Below are 19,995 nucleotides of genomic sequence, written 5' to 3' on the forward strand. Positions count from 1 at the left end.
CCTGGAATGTGTTCAAAGTTCTGCTGGAGATGGGAGTTAAAACTCACAGGAGACTCTACCAGACGTTCTCAGCAGACCCTCACTACATGTTTGGGTCTGCCAGGTCTGACCAGCTTCCTCCCCCACCACCGGAGCCAACTCACCACCAGGTAGTGGTCAGTGGACAGCTCCGCACCTCTCTTCACCCAGGTGTCCAAGACATACAGCCACAGATCCGATAAAACTATGACAAAGTCGATCATCGAACTGCGACCTAGGGTGTCCTGGTCCCAAGTGCATATATGGACACCCCTATGCCTGAAGATGGTGTTCATTATGGACAATCCGTGATGAGCACAGAAGTCCAACAACAGAACAGCACTCGAGTTCAGATCGGGGAGGCCTTTCCTCCCAACCACGCCTCTCCAGGTCTCACTGTCATTGCCCACGTGAGCGTTGAAGTCTGCCAGCAGAACAAGGGAGTCCCCAGGAGGAGCACTCTCCAGTACCCCTTCTAAGGACTCCAAGAAGGGTGGGTAATCTGAACTGTTGTTCGGCCCGTAAGCACAGAAAACAGTCAGAACCCGTCCCCCCATCAGTAGGTGGAAGGAGGCTACTCTCTCATTCACCAGATTGAATCCCAATGCACAGACACTGAGATAGGGGGCAACAAGTATGCCCACTCCTGCCCTGCGCCTCTCACCTTGGGCAACTCCAAAGTGGAAGTATATCCAGCCCCTCTCAAGGAGACTGGTTCCAGAACCAGAGCCATGCATTGAAGTGAGACCGACTATTTCTCACCAGAACCTTTTTTCCCCACAAGCTCCGGCTGGTGTGTGAGCCCATTGGAAAGGGGACCCACGTCTCCTGTTCGGGTTGAGCCTGGCCAGGCTCCATAGGTAAAAGTCCGGCCACCAGGCGCTCGCCAACGTGCCCCACCTCCAGGCCTGGCTCCAGAGTGGGGCCACGGTGACAAGCGTCTAGGTGTGGGAACACCAAGTCCAACGTTCTTGTCCGTCATAAGGGATCTTCGGGCTGCGCTTAGTCTAGTTCCTCACCCAAGGCCTGTCTGCCTTGGGTGACCCTACCAGGGGCATGAAGCCCTCGACAGCATAGCTCCTAGGATCATTGGGACACTTTTTGTGGGAAATGTTTGCGTTTTTGGCGCTGAATCCTGATACTTAACGCAGTGCCTGTTCTGTCAGCTATGGGATATGTTGTTACTCGGTTGTTATGGTAACGGATCTGCGTGTAAAGCATACATTTGGTCCAAACTAATTTTTCCAAGAAAATGACAGAAGATAAACTAGGTGAGTTCCTGAGACAGTTCGAATTGTGTTAAATTTTAATAATTCATCAAAGGGAAACTGCAAACTTCTGCAAAGGCTACCTGAATAGGGGTGTTGCGTGGCGCAGTGCGGTGTCCCTTTAGACCGCCGTAGTTCGGAATCTGACTCTCGTCCTTTGGTTCGCTTCTTTCTCTCTCCTGCCCCTTCTCTCTACAACTTTTCTGTTGGATTGTTGTCATAAAGGCAAATAGTGCCGAACAACTTATTTTAAGAAAAAGACTACCGGCTAACGTCCATATAGCTTTATTATCACCATGCACAACAAAAACAATGAGGTGTGCAGGCAAACATCTGTGTCTGATGCCAAAACTGCTGCCACACATGAGGCGGCAAGCCCAAAGCACCTCACGTGGGAACTCCAGAGGCACTTGGAGTGTTAAGGAAGAATTTATAAATTGGTTAACTTTGGAAAAAGTTTGGCTCTCTCTCTTCCTCTGGATCCCAGGTCCTCTCGGCGGGCCACGTGTAGCCACAAGGAAAACAACAATGCGTGTTGACGTCACAGAATTACAGAGTTTAATCCAATATGAAACAACTTATGAATTAACAACAAAACTGCAGAACAACAGAGACATACATTCATTACCTGAGACAAAAAGATAGAAAAGGCAAAGACGCGTCTTTGGAGAGAGCTGGTGCAAAAAAGGCAAAATAGTGGCAGCTATCTGAATCATTACTCCTGGGCACGAGCTTTTATAATGTAGGTGTGTCTTTCCTTTTTAATATATTCAATTAAGGCGTACCTCCGCTTGACCAACTGGAAGCTACCTTGGACACTCAGAAAAACTTAGAACTTCCCCTAATTTACTGCAGTGAACAAAGGCCATTTGCTCTTTTGTCTAACAAACGAAGAGGAGAGCCTCATCCTGAACTCCTGCGGTTTTAAAACCATCTAAATAAAGGATATACTGAGAAAAGGATTTCACAGATATGTGTGAAAGCCGGAGTCTCTCCCGCTATCTCTCCCTACATAAATTCTCAGGAACAAACTTAAATTTTGTAATTAATTTAAGGAAAGTTTATGTTAACAAACTCAGTTTTGCTCTTCTGCACTCAGCATCCCAAAAGATTGAGTCCTGCCTTAAACCAAAAATAACACATAAAATCAACAGAACAAAATGAGGTACAATTCCTTTTTCTAACCTATAAAACATAATATTCAATCCTAAGTATACAAGTTAACACGATCATTTTCCAAAACCCCATTTAGCATAAATCCTGAGTAATTTTCTAATACTAAACAAAACATTTTCATTTAATTCTAACAGTCAGAAATAATACAATTTTCAAATCCATTCACCATCGTCTAAATTAATTCTAAAACTAAATAATACAATTTTCAGTCAGAGCATACCATCAATAACTAAAAGAAATATCTTGTAAATTAACTATTAGTGGTTCAAAATCTTCACATAACCCAGATGTTCACAGAAGAATTCTGATCTTCTGTGAACTCGGTAAGTTCCTGTTTCCCAAGGTAATTTAAATGATACTGGCCTCTACCTTCCTGCATATGTTAATCCATGGCCTCCTGTCCTATGTGTTACGACCACAGGGGTCCAAGGAGAAGCTCTGCAGATCACCCCATTTTCCTTGGTAGTTTTGAATACTTACCCAGCCATAGTTTAATTTTAAATCACTAACAGAAACCTGTTCAAAGTTTAAAGATTTGTTCAAAAAGATTAAACTATAATAAACACTAAAAATAATCATTTTTCTCAACAGGAGTTAAACAGAAATGTTGCACGTGACCCCGAAGGGAAAGAAAACACAAGAGGCGAGAAATCATTTTCTCAGATCATTCAAGGTCCAAATAGTCCAAATTTCTTTTTAAAGAAAAAAAAACACTACCAGAGTAATGTGCAACAATGTGGCATGATTTTGGGCTTTTCCTCCATCCAACTGACCAGCACCACTTTGCTGTTGAAGCTTAACCTGGCAGCTTTACGCTCTTATAAAAATACTATTTGACAACATCTGGAAACGAAGTTAAAGCTTCAATCTGAGGATCTGAGAGGCGATCTCTGCCGCAGTCTGCATGTTGGTTCATCCTGCAAAAAGAGCCGTTGCTGAGTCAGCGGAGCATCCTGCTGCGCAGCAGCAGCTAGAGATTTGGAGAGTATTTGAAAAGGGATACTTTTCTTACATTCCTTGTCTAAATGTGCTACACGTGTTTGAACATTTTAGAATCAGACTAAGATTTTTTTAATATGCCTTTATTACAAAAGGTGAAGAGTTATAGAGAAAAAAAAAAAACAAAACATACTTCGAGTCCATTTTTTTGTTCCTTCGCCGCTATGTGATTCACGTGGTCACGGTTGCTAAGCAACATAATGCCAAGGTAGAGGCTAAGCAGCTAGCTGAAAGCTACAGCTTCTCTCTTCCGGTCGTTGAGGACCCAAAGAAGCAAACCCTGACTTCGGACACAGATGTTCTTTGTTTGACTCCGTCTAGTGGTCTGGATCACTTCTGTTTTCAGCATTTTTTGTTTGCAGCTCTTTTTTGTTGCATGTGTTTTTCTTGTCTTTGCTGGGTGTTTGTACCTGTTGGCCACCGTAAAATACAGTGGTGAAAGTAAATATACCTTCAAATAGTAGCGTTCCAGTATTTTTACAGTAAATTTAGTTTTACTACTGCATTCACTTTATGAGTAAGCTACTGCAAAGAAAACTGTAATGCTACTTTTTAAAGTACATTCTTAGTTTTACGATAGAACATTAATACCTGACCCAGTGTAGGCTTCTTAGAAGTGCTACAATTGGCGCGGTTCTAAAATGCAAAATCTGCATAATCAGAACTTCACATAACACAGAAGAGGATGTGATAAGCAACCTTCAGAACATAATTTTTATTTAAAGGCACCACTGTGCCTCAAACCAGATATATTTCCAGTATATTGAAACATTCAAAACAAATAACAAAACCATTCCTCAGAGAACTGGTAAAATATAGGCCTTCAAAGTCAATATATAGTTTCACTAACACTGGAATAAAAATTAAAGACTTTCAGTTTACAGGGACATAAACTGGGTTTAACTCATTCATTTCTACAATCTTATGAACATAAAAACACAGTTCTTAAAGAAATATCCATGCTTTGGGTATCACTAAACAAATCAAAGAAAAATGACTTCGAAAATCTAAAATTCAACATGGCTGAAATAATGTGGAATTCTAACAGGGTTTTAAAATGTGAACTATTAATGATTAGATGCAGATGAAGTCACCGTCCAATATGGAAAAAGACAATACAATTTAGATCCTAAATAATATGGAAACAGAAATATTTCAAATAAAAGAAAAGGACAACAACTAACCTGAATGAGATGCCACTCAAAGTCCATCAGGTTTTTGATGAGGGTGGAAACCTGAACATTGACCGTCACTTTTTCTTTTGAATGGTCTTTCCTGTCTTTTTGGGTACCATCTTCCCATGACTGGCTTTTGTGCCCCTTTCTGGGTTAATCCCAATGAAGCGACTAAAAAACTAAATCAAAAATGGGAAAATTCCTGAGAATACAAATAGTGAGGCATTTTGAATACAGCTGGTACAATATATAAATAAAGCTGTTTTAATTACGTAAAGAGAAAACATCACCACCTTTGTCAAATGTTAATCATAACTTGCTTTAAAACCATGTCATTGTAAAAAATTATTATAGGAATGGTTTTACCGTTGAATGAACTCCAAAGTCTTGGCTGCCTCATGTTGATATTGGAGGCTGAAGATGAAGAAGATGAACACTGTCCTGTCTGGAATGTTGGCTGGACCCTCTCAAAGACAATATGGCCTTCAATGCTGACCATGCAGAAAACTGCTTGCCACAGGGACTGTAATAAACTAAGTCCTTAATTGGAAGAACATAAAACAAATCCTCTTATTGATACAGTATGCATTTAAATGATGATCATAATAAAGAGTGTCCACTCTGCCAGGTAAAGTAAAAGCAAGGATCTTAAACTCCTCAATTGTCGTGCAAGTCACATCATTGTTGAAAACTGTAGGCTGGATTAATGTACAGAAGTTGTAGAGGAATTCATGGTACTTTGCACTGAAGGTGAAGTGTGCTTTGAAAGTTCATCAAAAGCTACCTTGGATGATCTTGTGATCACTGATGGTGAAGTGTCTTTGGTGCTGCTCTTGTTTTCACCAACATGCAGGAGGAAGGGCTGTCCTGGTTCCACGGCAATGAGGAAGGCTTCAACACTGGCTTGCATCTTTGACATAATGATAAGATGAATAATAAAAATTATTAAATATATTGGTAACACTTTATTTGAAGGGGGTTGAATAAGACTGTCATGACACTGTCATAAACATGACAACACCTGTCATGAACATCAATAAGTCTTCATGAATAGTTATGACTGTTGTCATAAAGCGTCATTCGGTAAATAATGACACTTTTAATACAAAGTTGACATTATTCGAAATGTCGGTGTAACCCACATAAAATGGGGATGCCTCTTTAAGAAACAGAGGTTAGGGAAGCTAGGTGGTCTACCTAGCCAATAGGAAGTTTAGTTTCCAGTGAGTTTGGACCAATCAGAATTCAGACTGCCGCTGCAAGACCCGCCCTTCCGCAGCATCGAGTGTGTAAGCGAGAGAGATCCGGAAACGATTAAGCTGGGCAGCGTGAGAGTCTCTGTTTTAAAACAGTTATCCAACTAAACAAACGCTTTCCCAGATCATCCGACTTCTAAGCTGGATGCGTGAAGTGGAAAGAAAAAGAAAAGGAAAGACAAGTTAACTTTTTCTGCTGAACACCGTTAGAGCTGACTCGTTAGCTCTAACGGCCAACTTCTACTAGTTTAGCCCTAACGGCTACTAGGCTGACGGTTTAAGTTCATGTTCTCCGTTCAGTTGAAGGTAAAACCTAATTTATATTATATTCTTACTTTGTTCACAATTAAAGCTCATATTATCAAGGTTAAAGCAAGAAAAATATGCCTTATTACACTATCTAGTGCCTCACGGGTCCGGACTGAGAGCCACCATATTGTTGTCCCCAACGTGTCGCATTGAGATCGGTGAGCATATTCTGTGCCTTTCATTTGGGTTTTTGTTCTGTTTATCACATTTTTTGTTGAATAATATTGTTTATCTGAACTATTTGATTATTAAAATGTAAACTTTTACTGATTTTGGATAAAATGTAATGTTTAATATTGTTTGAAGAAATGCTTTTGTAATTTACAGTAATTGATGTCAAATATACAGAAACATGATTTAAGGATTAAAGCTAGAACAGCTTAATAAAATCCTATGATTCTGCTGGTCCTGTCTGTTGACAGGTCAGGTTTTTTGTTTATGCTGGATTGTTCCTGAGGTGGATTCCTCCTGTGACTTTGATGGCGAGCCTTCCCACCTGGACTTAGAAAGAACTGGATTCCTGGATTCCTTCTTTCCCATTTGGAGTCCTGCTGCACCCCACGGTGTGGTAGGCTGGTACCACTCACATCTTCACACACAGTTAGTTATGAGTGAGACCACTGACTGACATTTTTCTTTTTATTGTTTAATCCTGGAATTTCTGATCTCACCTTTTGGACTGGTTTTTATTTGGTACTTTGTAACAAACTGCTGTGTAGGAAATTCTCCTCATGTGAATGGTGTTGAGCTGAACCTAATTGGAACTGGAACTGATTGATCTGTTGCCTATTACGATTTAGAATTCAGATTACCAGGGTGCACCCAAAAGATTCAAAACTGAGAACTAGCACTTGGCCAAGTATTTGTATTATTTTTTTTTGTATTTTATTGTGTGTAATTTTATTTTCATAATTGTGTGTCTTGTATAACTGTTTGTTAATTTCATGGTTTATGTCACTAAAGCCAGTTGTTTTTTTTTTAAATTCATTTAACTGCCTTTGTGTGTCATTTAAACACCCCACTATGCTCCGATAGTCGAACCTATTGGCCCATTCATCTAATATATAAAATACCCTTCTCATCTGTGTTGCATCTTCATTATGACAACTTGTCATTAATCTAGACAAAAATGTCTTCGTTATGACAACTTGTCATTAACCAAGAAATCATGATCTGACATAAATTTGTTATAAAAGTATTACCGATTAAACTTTAAAAATTAGCTTTATGTAGTAATATTATAAAGCTCTGCCATGTTGTTTAGTCTTAATTTTCTTAATTTAATCAATCCTAAAGTTTTACAGCAAGATGTCTACAAAGCACTTATGAACTTAGCATTTGAAACATTATTTAAGGCTGTTTTAACCCTTGTGCGTGCGAGGACTGAAGCAAACGTAGAGAACTGTGGCAAATGATAAAAGTTTTACGTGTGTGGGGTCGGTTGGTATGGACCCCATTTCTAAACACAAGAGCTAAGTAGTGCAATACACCATCTCCACCAGTGAGAGGCAGCAGTGCACGAACAGACGTGCAGTGTGTTGGTGAAGAAGAAATCTTCCATATTGTGGCACAAACCTAACACAAGTTATAACCATAGACATAATATAAGAGTAGACCCCGCATTGGCCGCTCCGGCGCAGGAAATACGGCGGCCATCTTGGAGCGGTCGTCCCTCCTACTTTGCTCAATCAAAACAGCAGAAGATGCCTCAGCATTGAGGGATATTGTTGTTCGGATCTATGGATTATTGATGTGAGGGCTCCACAGACAACATTTCACAAGTAAGATGGACATATTATTGTGTATATATTGTGATTAGAATATTACTTTACTGTACTTATGTCCACCGGTGAGACATAAGTACCGGTGGACATATCTCAGCTAATATTAGCTGAGATACCAGCTAATATTAGCTACAGTGCTTGGTGTAATACGGGTTCAGCCCCGCTATGAAGGCTAACTGAGATTCTGTAAATATAAAGAAATTAATTATTCTCTAACATTGACTTAGATCATCTGACACAAGGGCCTATATTAGAAATGAAACAACACATATTATAAAACTTATATTATGTGTTATAACATTCACCAGCAAAGTTTACACAGGTGGTAAAGACTATTATTTATATGTAATTCTTTCAATAGTAAGATACATCCCAAATCTTCCGTTTTTGTTTTGAAAGTTTCCTAAAGACACGATGTGAGGAAGAAGAGGGAGAAATCTATAAAGAGAGACGGATTCACTGCAGCACGGATGAATCTCACATCAGATTTTGGACTCAATCTCAGCTACTGAATCACTGAAGCTGGAAAACATATACATATGTATGTATACACATACATATAAACATGTATCCAATATATATTATTCAGTATTAATCATTATTTGTGCCATTAACCTTTATTTATTTAGTGTTTGTATAGTTATATAAATATGTATTGATATTACTAAATAATTTATTAAATAAATTATGAACGGCTGTGTGCTTTGTAATATGCTCTTCATACATCAATATCAGAATATTCTAGTCCTATTCTATTGTTATAGCCACTAAGCATATTTAAATATGATGAACTATGTATTAAAAACATACTTAAATAATACAATTGTTTATAAATGTTGCTTTGATAGATGTTTGAATATGGTTTACAGTAACAAAAAAGTGTGTTATGATCGATTAAATGCGCTGATACGTCATTGTGCTGCTAAACACATAACGCTGAGTGGAGTGGTGGACCGCTCCAAGATGGCCGCCCTAAATCTCGTCAGCGACAATAGGCGAGAGCGGTCCATGAGGGTCTATCTTTATATTATGTACATGGTTATAACGGCCAGACCTCCTGTTTAAAAAGAAGCCGAAGTTTGATACCTAATACATATGAGGTATGTGTCTTATTAACTTTACATTTTCTTTGAGAAAATAACATTGTCTATGTTCTCTTTCATGTTAGCTATAAGCAATTCAAGCCAATCCTACCTTGCTGTAAGTTAATGTTAGCTAAAGTTATTAAACACAATTACTGTAACGTTAGCCCTTAATATTAAATATATTTTAAAGACAGGCAAATTGTTTTGTCCCCCTCCAATTTTAATCTAGCAAATTAAAAGCTAATATATTAGTCAAAGTTATCCTTCATGTGCATTATTTAGCGACTTGGCTGATGTGACACAGAGTTTGTGTTCTTTGCTTTGGCAAGTTTAGCCACATGAAGACCCAGGCTAGCCTAAGGACACATGGTGGGGAGGACAAAGTTGGCTAATGAAGACATGCTACGAGTGTGGAGGATGATAATAAGGACCAGCCACCAGAGAAAGAAGTTCCTACTTGACCAAAGAGAAAGAAGCAGATGAAATATTCCCCAAGAAAATGAGGTAAGTCATTTTTGTGTTAATATTTTCACTATGTGAAGTGGGGTGGGACAGCCAGGTAAGTGGGGAATGGGGAGCAGGAATCAACATTCACCAGCTGAGTTAAGTTACGTTTTAGATAACTAAAACTGATGTTAAATCTATTTATTTATTAATAAGCTTCTTGCAAACAACCCTAAGTTAGAGTATCTGGTTAGAAATAACTTAGAATGCTCATTAAGTAAAAAGATGAATTCATGTGCCTAAAACTATATGTTAAATGATGCATTCGAATAACAGTGGCAGTCTGTCTGAACTTCTGCCAGACAAATATTTGATCAGAATAATTTTGTTCAGCTCCAGTTATTATTCCACTTGTATTAAGAAATAATTGTATTGCACTTTATAACAACCAGTCATGTTAACTAGGCATTTGTCTGCCAGTCTACCATTCTGACAGTGAGCAGCAAGGGACATTTTTGAAATGGTATTTAAATAAATGCTGGAATATGATGACATCGTTTTTCGTTTTTGTTCTTTTTTTAAGTGACCACAATGAATTGAGTCATCACCGACTATGAGAATGTCCAGAAGAGATTCACCAAGTTTGAATTCATGAAAAGGCTTTCTCCATGATTAACTATTACAAGAACAGCTGTAATTTCTGAGCATTTCTGGACACCTTCAAAGAGCTGCTGCCAGAAAATGAAGACAAGAAGAAGATCTCCTGTTTTCAGAGCATTACAGGAAGGATATAACGAAGGAGATGGCTGACATAATCAAAGCAAAAAATGTTACTGTTGAAAGAACCTATTTTCTTAAGTTAAAGAATAAGTAATTCTGTTTTAGTTTTTCAATCAGCATTTCAGAGTAACAATATACTGACCAGACATTAAACCCTCTGTTATCTTAGAACAAGTTATCTTTTGTTTTATTCCAATGTACAAAGGGTTTGTTCTACAGTTATGATGGTAGTTATAAGTAGTCCAGTGTGTTTCACTTCATTTGAGGTAAGACTTAATATCAATAACTCTGTTAGCATTGCATTTGACACTGTAATACTAAATTACAGCTTTATAATTGTTGCTACTAGTTTCAATTTACTTGAGGTAAAAGTTAATATTAATGACACTGTAATAACACTTAATGACGTATTCATAACTGGTGCTACTTGTTCCACTTTAGTTGATGTAAAAGAAATTGTTAATGAGTCTGTTATTAAATCATTTGACCGTGTAATAAAGCTTAATTAAATCTTTATTGCTTGTCCTACTTGTTTTGCTTTATTTCAGGGAGTGGAAATATTAATCATTGTTTTGTTAAAGCTTTTGCCAGTGTAATAATTAAATCATTATGACTACTATTATAACAAATTTATGTTAGATCATGATTTCTTGGTTAATGTCAAGTTGTCATAACAAAGACATTTTGAATAATGTCAGCTTTGTATTAAAAGTGTCATTATTTACTGAATGACGCTTTATGACAACAGTATTCATGAAGACTTATTGATGTTCATGACAGGTGTTATGTCATGTTTATGACAGTGTCATGACAGTCTTATTCAACCCCCTTCAAATAGTGATACCAATATATTTAGTAGCACAGCTACATTCAGATAGCAAACAAAGCCAATGAGAAAATGCTTCTACAAAGAAGTAGGATCATCAGAATTACCACATACCTGCACATATCTGAAAACATGGTCCACAGTTTGACATGAGCTGTTTTGGATTCTTCTTGTGGCCTTTGGATGTAGGATGAAGCACGTGAACCAACAGAAGAATTCCTGGTTTTCCCAGCCTGGAGGAACAACAGGATAAATAGCAGACACATTAGGATAATAATTAAACATTTTAAAGAGAAGTGAACAAAACTAACCAGACCCACTTGAGTGGGTGGGTCACACATATGTTGTGACCCACATATGTGGGTATTGTGAAAGTAAAGTATTGTGATTTGAATCACAATACTTTTGTGATTCAAAAGCATTTTGAATCACAGTCATTCAAAATACTTTATCCACCCGGTTTACCCTGGAGAGCATTTTTCACCTCCTACAACATAAAGCATAAAAATGTCAGAAATAATTACCATGAACACAACTCAGACATTAGGCATTATAGAAATTAGTCAGCTTATAGAAACATTATGGAGAGGATTTCTTCTGTCAGAAGAAATGTGTTGAAGTCATCATAACAGGCTTCAGTCACCAACATGACGTACTAATGAAGAAAAAAAGAGGAAGCCAATATGTCATTGTTTATTATAATTATTATTTATAGAGACAAAAAACATGTTTGCTTAGCTTTGCTCGCATAGATCAAACCACCGGTCCAGCACAGCCACTCTCCCCATTATGCCGTCTATAGCCGAAAACCTCAAGAAAACGACTCCGCAGCTAAATAATGTTAACTCAAACGGCCTTTCTGACAGTTTTAATGTTCGTTTAACCACCGACACCTCATGCTACACTTGCTTGGCTAGCTTTAGCTGCTAACAAAAACAATAAACAAAGGGTGCTCACGTCCAGTCCTCGAGAGCTACCGTCCTGCAACTTTTCGATGCATCTTTACTCCAACAGACCAGGATCAGCTCCGAACAGACCTGCTAACCAGCCATTCATTTGATTCAGGTGTGTTAATTGGCGCAGGGACGCGTCTTAAAGTTGCAGGATGGCAGCTCTCAAGGACTGGACTTGAGCTCCCTGTACTGAACAGTAGCGATACCCAAACAAATAAACTTACGTTAAGCATAAGTTGATACCCTTGCACAAACAGAAAGTTAATGCATTCATAAAAAGTAATCAAAATCAAAACCATGATGGTCTTAACATGGAACTTACCTTGTTTTTTTTTTTTTTAAAGATAGATCTTTATTTTGATACAGGCAAATCATGACACCGCACCTACTAATAGCACTTCCGGTGGCAGGTGTCATTACGCGCCACAAGTGCCACTGTTTTCGGGACTAGCTGCCAGTGTTGTCACTGACTTCGGCTGACCTCGGCACCTCATACTGGCACTTCCGCTGACACCTGCCATTAGTGTCACTGCTTTCGGGGCTAGCTGTAAGTGTTGTCACTGACTTCGGCACCTTCCAAGGGTTGCCGCTACCTCATACTGGCACCTCCCACGCCTCACGGACCGCTCTAGCCTATTTTCGCTGATGAGATTTAGGGCGGCCATTTTAGAGCGGTCGACCGCTCCACTCAGCGCTTACCACTGGGTAAGGTGGCACAAGTAAGGTGGCCATGGGTGCCACAGGCTGCTAACCTCATTCTCTATCTGTTTCAGATAGAATGTAGCATATGAATAACTTTAGTTCAAACAAATAGAAATAAAATATATCTTAATTAAAACATAATTCTCATACATATTTAAATATACAGCCGGTGTTCAGACTTAACAGAGAAAGACAACTCCTGCACTGTCAGATGGGACCTCTTCTGCAACAGCTGATAATAGCTACCACTAGGTACCTACCACTACAACTGACACTCGGTTGCCATGGTATGTCAGTGCTGACAAGCTCCTGTCAGTTCCGGATTATAATTATTTTCATACAGGGATCTTAATATAATGCTATTGATTATTAAACCGGGTAAGTTCACTAATATTGACTTATTAGTTAATATTTGTGACAGTGGCAACATGAGATATTGACAATTCCAGAGTGACATTATGTTCAGCATGGTTCCATGACAGTTCACAGGATGTCATAAGTTATAGTGGCTGCCTGGTCTATTATCTAATAGACCAGGCAGCCATTATAACTTTCAGTGTTTTATTTAAGATAATGCAATTTTTCAAAAAACATGTTATCATAATTTTCCAAAAATGCCTGTTAACCAGTTTTAAATAGTTATTACTTGTTATTATTTAATAAATTTAATCTGCTATTTTTCATTATTTGTCAAGTACATTACAGATTTGTGTGGCATACATGAAGGTTGCTTCTCTGTGTTTGTTTCTGGTTCTGTTCATTGTCTTCAAAGTTTCTTATTCAAAGATGAGAGAATGACTAAAATCTGAGCTACAAAATGCATTTCAACAGCATTTTCAAGGCAGCAGGAGGACTTTCACTTTCTAGTTAAACCACCTTCAAAATTTTTACACTAATATTGAATATTGATAAGTCAAAACACAAAGTATGTACACCTCAAAAACTTTGACAATGTGTGAATCTTAAGCAGCATTAAGAACAAGATTGTTACATATTTTTGGAAATAAAAATTACTTTGGGTTTTACTTAAGATGAAAATGCTTTTTTCAAAGAAAATTGTGCTGCTTACATATTATTTTATTTGGCAGATATGTTTCAACATTTTTTAAAGTTTATGTCGCAAAGTATATGCATAGTAATTGATTTGTCAATATTTATTAGCCATATGTAAATACTTTAAACAGTAATAACATATGATTTAAGTTTTCAGTAGCCAAGAACTAAAATATTTGTGTATTATAAAATCCCTCTGAAATCATTTGAAGTCTTCTGTAAAATTCATGTTTAGTCAACGTGTGAATTTACTACATCAGGATCAAATAACTTATTATTCATCCATGAGAAATTATAATTGTAGAGGCTAAGCCAAAGCTTTAAGCCCCTGAGGTGGTACACCGGGGTAAAGTTGACACGCCGATCACTTATCCGCTTAATTGAAATGAGAGCCGTCCTTGATGTTAGTGCAGGTAATCCATTTATTTCCATGACTCGGCAATCATCATCTTATTTCCTTTGTACAACAAATCATTCCTCTAACATGTTGTCAATAACACCGCATACATAGTTTCAGCAATCCACACAGCATTTAATTCAATAGCGGTAGCATTACGTCACGTTAGTATTGCGTTGCGGTCAAAAACTGTTTCCCCCTTTTGGGTGGAACACACCTGTCATCATCAACACCAGATGCTACCTAAATAGACAGCTGACAGATCATGTGACCCAAACCATTTGGAATACAGAAATTCCTAATCTGCTCCTACAATAATCATTACGTTTAAAAATTATTTTTCAAACTTTATTAATTTCTACAAGTTTTACACAACTACTACGTATTTCCATCTTGGCCAAAGCCCTATCTGGCAACCCAACGGGGTTCAACAGGTTCCACTGTAATAGTGACACTTAGTGGTAGATTCAGTTACTTTGGCCATCTTCCTTCAATTAAATTAAGTAAAAAATATTCAAGGATAATTAACCAATACAATTACCATTGAAATAAAAATTTATAAACAGGCAATATAAGTAACACGTTTTCCAAAAACTGTCATTGCCATCCCCCAAAACATCGGTACCAGTTGTGACAGCTCTGAAACATCCTGGACACCTAATGGCAGCTCTAGTGGAGGCCAGACTCAGCTGTTACAAAGGTGCTGAAACCAATGGCATCCCTGATACCTGCTGTGTATTCGATTAATTCAAAGACGGAAGGAGTCGGCTGGATTATTCAGATGAACTTTAGTGAATAAATAGGATGAACGAATCATACATAATGACATACGAAAAAGTGTAGGAATTCAGCTAACATAGGTCTTTCTGCGAAAAAAAACTCTTATTAAATTCTTTCTTCTTCGTCTGTCTTCAAGTTCTTCTTCGACTAGTAATAAAGCATCATGGGATATGTGGTCCATTTTCCGAAGCCTGTGGCAACACTTACAGCTAGCCCCGAAAGCAGTGACACTAATGGCAGGTGTCAGCGGAAGTGCCAGTATGAGGTGCCGAGGTCAGCCGACGTCAGCCGAAGTCAGTGACAACACTGGCAGCTAGTCCCGAAAACAGTGGCACTTGTGGCGCGTAATGACACCTGCCACCGGAAGTGCTATTAGTAGGTGCGGTGTCACGATTTGCGCTCGGCCCTGATGTAACAGTATAAACGCAGCATACATTGTGGCATAATGTCCGCCAGGGAGTTATGCACATTGAGACAATACATCACCATTACATTACATAAATACATTAAAGAGAGAACATAAAGAGCATGTTTTAATAGCTTTGGGGAACTTACCTTGTTATGATAAGCTCCAGACAAGACGTCATACTGCTGTCTCCAGGGCAAACATGTGACGTCACAGATTGTGGGAGCAACTTTTTATCAAACACTATTTCTTTAGGGAAACTGACAAACCTATCTTTGAATTTGACTAAACAAGTGTTTAATTAACATTGTATTTTTAACATACAACACCAACACTGGTATTCTAACACTTTTGATTATGCTCTGTAGATTTCAATTCATTCCCTAGAAGATTTATTATGGAAAGTATTTTTCTCTTTCCATTTAATATTGTCTTTAAATGCTGGTTCTCTAAGATGCAAATACAAGTAAAATGTCTTTTCTGGGAACAAAACTGTATTGTACAATTATTTTACGGTAGTTTACTGCCAGTCGTCAGTCTTGATTGTGACAATAGAAGAAGACACCAAATTGATAATATCCTACCGTATTTTGGAATAACAGTATGTTACTGCTGGAATTCTGCTGTAAATTTACAGCCATTTCTAAGAGTTTATTTAATCATAAAAAATCATAGTCAGACAGAAAGAGAGTCATGAAACAGGAACAGCAGGCTTCATGAGAAAAGAGGAAGTAAGTTTCCAACCTGCATATGAATAAAAATAGTTCAGACTATTCCTTATTTCAAAGCATTAAAATTTTAAAGAATAAAATCTAAACATTTTTGAGTAATTGGATAAAACCCAGAGTAAAATACTTATATTAATATTGGTTTAATTATAAGAATATTTACACTTACTCATACACTTGTGGAAATACTTACAAGTAAAATAAGTAACTGTAATTAGAATAATGGATTATTCTTGGCTTCTTTTCAGAAAAAGTCTGTAATAACTCACATTATGATTATAATAAGAGTAATAAGTTATTGTTATCAAAATATTATATATGAATGCTAAATCAGAGAACTAAAAGGTGTCGAGAAAAAGTCGAGCTCAGCCCACTTCCCCATGCTGGAGATTTTAGTTTAATAATAACAATGAATAAAGTTATCTTTAAAACTGATTACACAGGTGACATCAAGACCCAACAGTAGAGTCAGACGGTAATAAAATTAATCTGGTTGTGTGTGTTGTTATTGTGTCCTGCTTTAATTCTACTTTTCTTTATTTAATCATAAAAAATCATAGTCAGACAGAAAGAGAGTTATGCAACAGGAAGAGCAGGTTTCCTGGAGAAAGAGGAAGTTTCCAGCCTGCAGTGTTTAAAAATAGTTCAGATTGCTCATTTTGAGCACTAAAGGTTTAAAGAATAAAATCTAGACATTTTGAGTAATTGGATAAACCCAGAGTAAAATACTTGAATTAATAATGATAACTTATAATTAAGTTAATAATTAATATTGGTTTAACCAGTGGTTGATGTTGGTTTGATTATAAGAATATTTACACTTACTCTTATACTTATTGAAATACTTAAAGGTGAAAGAAGTAACTGTAACATGGTGTCAAATAATTAGAATAATTAATTATTCTTGGTTTCTTTTCAGAAATGTCTGTAATAACACATTATGATTATAAGAGTAACTAATAAGTAATGGTTATTATAAAATTATAAATGAATGCTAAATCAGAGAAACTGACTGATGTTGTGTTGGAGGTAGATGGTAGGTGAGAAGTCAGGGAGAAAGAGGAACTGATGGGAGAGCGGAGGTGACCAAGGCCTTATTGCTAAACTTCAACTTACCTAAGAAAAGGTTAGACACAAGAGGACTGTTGAGCAACTTGGGACATTAGTACAGACATCATGTCATGTCCAAAGATGGTGATGGATATGAGATCATCGGTCCAAGCAGTCAGCCAATGAAACAGGCACAGCAACAAAGCTAGCCAATGCAAATGCACTAAAAGGTGGATAAACCCTTTATAAGGTGAGTGCAAGAGAGGAGTCTTTGGTTGGATCCTTCAGGCAGCTTCGAGCCAAGATCGAGATGGACAAAGAACTCTGCAGCTGAAGAAGAGCCGGAGCCACAGAGCTGAAGACTGTTCTGCACATGGGGACCAACCCGTTAGCCTCGCAACATATGGCTTCAAATTGCACTTCTCTCATCAGCTGGGTTCGAGACCCCAAAGAAAAAGACCAAGGCAAAGATGAAGATAAAGACAAAGGCAAAGAGGAAGAACTGGTGTGTTCCTTCCATGAGACCAGCTCATCTACATCTCGAAGGACCAGAAAAATCGTGAGACGAAGAGAAAGGAGCTACAGAGCTGCAAGACAAGAAGCCGAGGACCGCTACGCGCATGAGGAAGTCACCCTGAGGCCCGAGATCTGCCGCTCTGACTCAGTACTCTTCCTGTACTGGGAGCCTCCTGCTGCTGCAACACCTTTTTCATCATCAGGCCAGTTCTGGGGTTCAAAATGCCAAACTCCGTCCGTCTCTCTCAAAGTTTTCCTTTTTTAGTTCACAGTGTCAGCATTAGGGAAAGATAGGCTAGATTATTGATTTTACTTATTTGATTATTTCTGTTACTGATTTAAGCTGTACTGACCCTTGCAAAACTGCCTTACTAATAAAATACTTAGGATTAAGAAAATCTAAAAGATGTTGTGGACATTCAGTTAATGAGTCACCTTAAAGTTCTTTGATGGTTGTAAAATAGCTATGAAGTTTGATTCTGGGAGGAGAAAGTGGAAAATGTTTTATAGGTTGCTTTTAGCCAAAACTAAAACAACACCCTTGGGACTCGCCCGAGTCACTAAAACCTACCTGGTTCAATAACAAGTGCAAGTTGTAATAAGAGAAAGAGCGACCGTTAACAGGTGTGCTCTGTGAAACTAGCTGATTGCGGGCTGCTCTATCTGGCTAGTTCACAGGGTGAAAAAGGGTGGGACATCTGGATGGAGGTCGTTAGAAACCAGGCTAGTCTTTCTCGCGCCCAGCTTAAACAGAATGTCCTCTATATTCTCATCTGTAGTAATACTCCAGAGTTAGAGGCTTTTCGGACCCGTTAGACGGAGAGCTGGGAGCAACATCTCCCTCCTCTCAGAAGAGGAAGTAGAGAGAGAGAGAGAAGGGGGGGGGGGTGTTGCGCAACAACACACAAAGGTTTTATATGTGATTTTGACATTGAACTGGAAATGGTGTAAAATGTGTAACTGTAATCAAAGGTCACTGATGTTGTGTTGGAGGTAGATGGTAGGTGAAAGGTCAGGGGGAAAAGAGGAACTGACGGGAGAGCAGAGATGACCAAGGCCTTATTGTTGAACTTAAACTTTCTAAAGAAAACGTTGGGCAGGCAACAGACGTAGGAGGACTGTTGAGCAACCATGGGTCATTAGAACAGACATCATGTCATGTCTCCAAGACAGTGATGGATATGAGATCATCTGTCTAAGCAGTCAGCCAATGAGACAGGCACAGCAACAGTGCTAGCCAATGCACCAAAAGGGTGGATAAACCCTATAAAAGGTGAGTGCAAAAGAGGAACCTTTGGTTGGATCCTTCAGGCAGCTTCGAGCCAAGATCGAGATGGACAAAGAACTCTGCAGCTGAAGAAGAGCCGGGGCCACAGAGCCAAAGACTGTTCTGCGCATGGGGACCAACCCGTCAGCCCCACAACATGTGGCTTCAAATTGCACTTCTCTCATCAGCTGGGTTCGGACCCCAAAGACAAAGACCAAAGCAAAGATGAAGATAAAGGCAAAGACAAAGAACAAAGGCAAAGAGGAAGAACTGGTGCCTTCCCTCAGCTCACCTACATCTCAATGGACCAGAAAGATCATGAGACGAGGAGACGGGAGCTACATAGCCGCAGGACAAGAAGCTAAGGACCACTACGCACAAGAGGAAGTCACCCTAAGACCCGAGACCTGCTGCTCTAAATCAGTACTCTTCCTGCCAGCACCCAAGTCCTGTGTGACCTCAGGATCGAAGCAGAGACAAAAGCTCATCAGACCTGCAGAGATCCCTTCGTCAATCAACCTCCTCCTCCTGCTGCAACACCTTCTTCATCATCAGGCCAGTTCTGGGGTTCAAGATGCCGTACTCCGTCCGTCTCTCTCAAAGGTTCCCTTTCTTAGTTCTCAGTGTCAGCATTAGGGAAAGAATCTTGATGATTGATTTCATTATTTCTGCAACTGATTTAAGCTGTACTGACCCTTGCAAAATTGCCTCACTAATAAAATAATTTGCATTAAGAAAATCTAAAAGATGTTGTGGACATTCAATTAATGAGTCACCTTAAAGTTCTTTGATGGTTGTAAAATAGCTATGATGTTTGATTCTGGAGAGGAAAAGGTGGGAAATGTTTGATAGGTTGCTTTAAACAACATTCTTGGGACTCGCCCAAGTCACTAAAACCAACCTGGTTCAGTAACAAGTGCACATTGTAATAAAAAGAGAAGGAGCGACCATTAACAGGTGTGCTCTGTGGAACTAATTGGCTGCAGACTGCTCAGTCTGGCTAATTCACAGGAGGAAGACGTT

General features: G+C 38.6%; 2 long non-coding RNA genes across 5 annotated transcripts; one reads left to right on the forward strand and one right to left on the reverse strand.

Moving 5' to 3' along the window:
* Positions 1–1,821: 1,821 nt before the first annotated feature.
* On the reverse strand, positions 1,822–16,165 carry LOC148153526 (uncharacterized). 4 transcript variants are annotated; one of them, XR_015761639.1, is made up of 6 exons: positions 11,441–16,165; positions 11,235–11,353; positions 5,421–5,546; positions 5,003–5,176; positions 4,646–4,838; positions 1,822–3,871 (listed from the first exon to the last, which is right to left on the reverse strand). It is a non-coding gene; the product is annotated as an uncharacterized LOC148153526 (long non-coding RNA). The 4 variants fall into 4 exon arrangements; XR_015761638.1 differs by having other exon boundaries at positions 4,646–4,815; positions 11,235–16,165; XR_015761640.1 differs by having other exon boundaries at positions 1,822–3,379; positions 11,235–16,165.
* Positions 8,620–9,519, forward strand: LOC148153527 (uncharacterized). Its single transcript, XR_015761715.1, has 2 exons — positions 8,620–9,085; positions 9,400–9,519. It is a non-coding gene; the product is annotated as an uncharacterized LOC148153527 (long non-coding RNA).
* Positions 16,166–19,995: the final 3,830 nt, after the last annotated feature.

The sequence above is a fragment of the Poecilia mexicana genome, unplaced genomic scaffold (genome assembly GCF_051168715.1).
Source record: "Poecilia mexicana isolate PSO_F unplaced genomic scaffold, ASM5116871v1 scaffold_20, whole genome shotgun sequence".
Taxonomy (NCBI): Eukaryota; Metazoa; Chordata; class Actinopteri; order Cyprinodontiformes; family Poeciliidae; genus Poecilia; species Poecilia mexicana.